This window comes from Epinephelus moara, chromosome 14 (assembly GCF_006386435.1).
Source record: "Epinephelus moara isolate mb chromosome 14, YSFRI_EMoa_1.0, whole genome shotgun sequence".
Lineage (NCBI taxonomy): Eukaryota > Metazoa > Chordata > Actinopteri > Perciformes > Serranidae > Epinephelus > Epinephelus moara.
In genome coordinates, this window is record NC_065519.1 from 17,913,208 (window position 1) to 17,918,655 (window position 5,448).

The window sequence follows — 5,448 nt, forward strand, 5'->3', positions numbered from 1 at the left end:
CCCCCCCCGGGATCAATAAAGTATTTCTGATTCTGATTAATTTTCAACATTTCACCTTTATTCTCACAACCTTCCCTCTGTCATTGTTTTACCTTTTGCTGGCCCTAACACTCTCCTGTAAACATATGTCCTACCCCACAGCACAGACACACAGTATTAGACCTCTGAGAATGATTTCACAGTAGATTTAAGTTGCTGACACATAACAGTTTTTCATGTCGGGGTGCTGCTGGAGGCCAGTGAGAGTGACATGTTCATTGCAGTGCTGTGACAGACTGATTATTGTGTGCATTTATTCTTTGGTTGAGATATAGATATTTGTGTTGCTGTATGTCGCCTTGCAGGATGAATGCTACAAGTGGTGCTGCAGATGTTGTTCTCTGCATTTGGTGACAGTGTTAGTGGCTGTCCTTTGTCAGGTATGTGGCTCCCTCTTGTGTTCAAAGCAGCCCACTGCAGAAGTGGCTGCTTGTTCCAGTGACATTACTGCTGTTAAATGCATTCAACCAAATTAACAATGTTCTTATCGTAGCTTTTGACATAATATGTCTTTTGTAATGGTGGATTTGGAAATGCACATTTTCCACCTGTAAAATCTGTAATGACTGTGCTCTTGACTGAATATATGGCGTATAAAAACACTAAACAACCACTTCATTGATTCATTTTCCGCTTCTCCTGTTAGGGGTCATGGTGGGGCTGGAGCCTACCCCAGCTGACACTGGGTGAGAGGCAGGGTACACCCTGCACAGGTCACCAGACTATCACAGGGCTGACACATAGAGACAGACAACCATTCACACTCACATTCACACCTACGGACAATTTAGAGTCACCAGTTAACCTGCATGTCTTTGGACTGTGGGAGGAAGCTGGAGAACCCTGAGGAAACCCACGCTGACACAGGGAGAACATGCAAACTCTGCACAGAAGGGCTCCTCCACCCTGGGTTTGAACCAGGAACCCTCTTGCTGTGAGGTGACAATGCTAACCACTGCACCACTGTGACACCATAATAGACAACTACAAACATATCAGAGGTCAAGAAGGGACACTAGAAATTAATAATTACTTCACAATTTTTTGATCCAGTTTGTATTATATATGAACATATGCATTTTTTCTTTCATACTTTTTATTAAATCCTTTGATCCTATTTTACATTATTATTGTTATTATACTTTACATATGTGTATGCACGTTTATATGTGTAGAGATTTGCATATATTATATGATATTAGACAATACAATTAAACAAAAGAATACCATTAGGCCTAGTGCTAATACCTGCCATATTGTCTTCGTTACAGCAAAAGGACTGTAGTTATATACTATAGTACAGTGGTTCTTAAACTTTTTTGGACCCCCTTTGAAATATTTTTTTCAGCCAAGTACCTCCTGCCTAGCAGTGGCACAAGGTAGTAACAACAGGCCCCAGTGCACACAGTTATGATGGCCTCTAAGGCCCCTTAACTAGCTACTACAAAACTTAATTGTCACATGATCAAATAGAGACTTGACATTGGATATTACCAACACACATATTACCCAGAAATCATCATTGCATATATATGACAAAAAATACCAATGGAAAAAAGAGATTAATCATGTAATTGTATAGTTTTTTTTTTTTTTTTTTTTACAGTTTATTTACAGTTTTAGTAGAAGTATATATTTTAGAACATGTTTTGTTGTAGATTGCTACTGGCTAGTTGCAAAAAAATGGGTTTGCCTTTTCAAAGGCATATAGCAAATGGCAAATGGAGTTGTCCTTTGAAGACAGGCATATTTGTAAGGTAGCAATCTAAATTACGCACAAGGACCTGTTTTCTGCCTATCATATAGATAATGGGCCCACTCTCTCTATGGGACCCCTCATCCCATGGACCCCAGTGCAACCACCCTGCCTGCACTGCATACATTTACACCCTGATGACCAGCACAAAATATTTTTGGGAGAAAGAAAAGCAACAACAACCTTGTAGCCAGTGCTGGGGAGTAGCACTACAGTTTGCAGCAGTTGGGTGGCAGTTAAACTACATTTAAACCTCTGTAGCTTTCTCAGTAGGTAACTACTTTGGGTCATGTAGTTTATGTAGTTAATTACAAACAAGACTGTGTTCTCATGGTGTATTTTGCTATTTGCTCAGCTCATTGGTCATGGCTGTCATTTAATGACAATCACCTGCTATTTGACTGGAATCACCTCTTCAACCAAGATATCTGTGATTGAATACTATAAACTTTCCCAAAAATGTACCCTTTTCCTAATTCCACCTCAACAGTATCTCCCTATCCTCCACATTCCTGTCTTCCAGAGGCTATAGAGGGCTGAGTTTTAAAGCTAGTAATGATGCTGACGTCATATGAAACTAGCAGACCTGAGGAATCCAGTGGTACCAACCATAGCTTCTCAGGAAGGGGGCTAAATAACGCTCCAAAGATAGGCTAAGTTTTGGCATGGGAAAATCAGCATGGCCATTTTCACAGAGGTCCCTTGACCTCTCACTTCAAGATATCTCAATGAAAATGGGCTCTGTGGGTAACCACAAGTCTCCCCTTTACAGACATGCCCACACAGTTTTTTAAAAAAAATGCAGTTTTAAGCACAAACTATGCACTATGTGTTATTTTCGCCTACTGTATTTGAATATTTCTGCACACTGGGGTCCCTACACTGACTGGGAACTGCATATATTTGGGTATGACTCGAAAGCTGAGACTCTTGTGGATTCAATAAGCCCAATTTTATCAGTGTATGATGATGTTAGCCCCCATACCAGCCATTTCATTGTAGTGTGAGACCATTTTTTAAATGGACATCACTGTATAAAATGACCTTTAGTGACCTCTAGGGTAATCACAGCCTCACGAAACTTTACAGCTACAAACTAGAGACCTTGGGGATTCAGAGGATGTATGGCTTTCATACATGTAGGTATATTGACAATAAGGGAGACGTTTCAGTTCTGCAACCTCAGTGCTAGATGTCGTTAAATGCTACACACTAGACCTTGAAAATATTGTTTAGCTACTTAATGTGAAGAAGCTGGTAGTTTGGTAAACTACAGATATGTTGTTTACCCAACACTGGTTGTAGCTGAAAAATACTTAAATGCTGAATTTCAAATGTTTAGAATCCAACACTAAATTCAAGGCAACCCAGTTTTTTTGTCATCATGCCAGCAAAAAAACAGACGGCATTTTAGTTGCATTGAAATGCGTCCTTTTTGACAACTTGCTCTCAAAATTAAGTGAGAAACGTGGGTTTGTGCTTCCCTGAGGATGTAAAATGTGGTTTATCAAACTTACACTGATGTTTTTTCAATTAAAGTTACTATTGTATAGTTAATTTAGGAGTTCCACATGACTGGTAATAAAAATCTCCAATGCCCCCTGCAGTACTCTGAAGTACCCCTAGGGGTACCCATACCCTCATGTGACAGACACTGCTGTAGTATAATCATTAAAGATGTGCCCTTCCACTCAAGTAAAGCCAAAATGGATGCATGGTTGAAAATATATATTCAAATAATCTCTTTATTCATCCTATATAGTTGTACACCACTAAAGACAGTGATAGGAGCACACAACGGGCATGAACATTTGTCAGTTATATAGAGGAGGGAGGAACCTTTGCAGATTTCAATCATAAAAATAACATTTTCTAAATCTGTGTGTCGCTGAAAGTACATCCAGAAACAGGAGAAATAAGACGGTATGTGCCGGATTGACTTCTTTCACTTGCTATTGATGTTTTATTCTGTACAGAGGGACAATTTGTACAAAATTAATCTAGATATATAACACTACATGAAACAAGGTAAATCATATATACAATATTAAATGAATCATATAGTACAGGTCACATACAAAAGGACACTTTAAGTTATCATGTTTTGGAAATAATATGTTAAAATTAAAAGATCTGCAAAGATCCTGCAGAAAGAGAACAAGCCACCAAATCATTTTTAAATCATCTCTTATTATCACGGACGACTTGTTTTTCAGCACTAAAATAAAACCTCAAACATCTCTTGACTCAAACTCATAAAATCCATAAAACATCTCTCCCAGCAAGCAGGACTGTTTCGTAAATGCAATGACCTCGACAACAGAAATCAGTTTGGTGAATGGCATTCCTCCAGGGTAAAAGGTACATGTTTAACATGGTAGTTTTTAATTTACATCTTTTTGCATTCAAGCAAATACAGTATTAATAATACAGTTAACAAGCCAAGTCACAATGTCAGTTTTTTTTTTTTTTCAGCATCTGGCATTTTTGTGGCCATTTGATACCAGTCTGTTTCAGCGTTTGGGCATCCTGAATGGCCAGAAAAAAAAATCCAAAACCTGACATCCACGCTACTTAACCTCCAGAGACAAGACAAAGAAATACAACACGTCAAATATGAAGAAATCTAGCAGACCCCCCTCAGTTTAAACAATGGTACTGACCGGAGGAGATTTTCTAACCTTGAATGGCTTCTTCAAAGAGAAGGATACAGTATATAACCCGCAACCAGACAACTGAAAGAGGAATGGTAGCAACACAAACATGCCACACCTCATTTTTTGGTAGCTCTCATCAAGCGTTAAAGGTGCTATTGATAACATTAGCCACTAGATGTCGCACTCTTCCTTACATGGCCTTCGGTCAAAGCATACCTGGTTGCCAGTTTGGCGCACAACCTGCGGATTTCATGGTCGAGTGGACAAATAGACTCAGTCAAGTGCTCTTCCATGGTAGAGTAATGAATTTAGTTCGTAACATGTAGCTACACATCAGCTACAGATTTAGTTTACTGTGTCAAGATTCATGTAACATAATTGACCCCATTGCCCACATATGGCAACTTGATCACAGATGACACCAAGATACCGACACGGTTATACTATTGGCTCACCTGCCTCATTAGGAGCAGCAACCACATGTCAGACATCTCACACGGAGATACACAAGACATTAATTTTGGACAAAATTATTCAAATAATTAACTCGTAATCATTTTTTTTCTTCTTTTTTTACGAAAAGCATAACCTTTATTCCGCACCTCCTTGAGAGTTCTATGGATGTAGTATTTTTATTAAATTATCCGTCTACAAAAAAATGTTATCAATAAAACCTTTAATAGCTACTGAATTTTGATAATAAATTAATTTATATGTTTTATTAGAGGACATTAAAATCTTTATAGCATAAAGTACCAACAAAAAAAGGTCCTAACTTAGTAACGGCAGCTAAAAACCATCGGCGAGTGGAGTTTGTGGGTGTCGAGACAGTACAGACATGTGCCTCCCCCATTGAACAAAAACTCATCTTTAATAATTATATTTCCTTTACAAAGATCCCTATTCATTTACAGTATATATATATATATATATNACACCCTACAGCCACGCTCTCTTCTGTCAAGCAATTATATGCAACAGAGGGCTCTCCTTGCT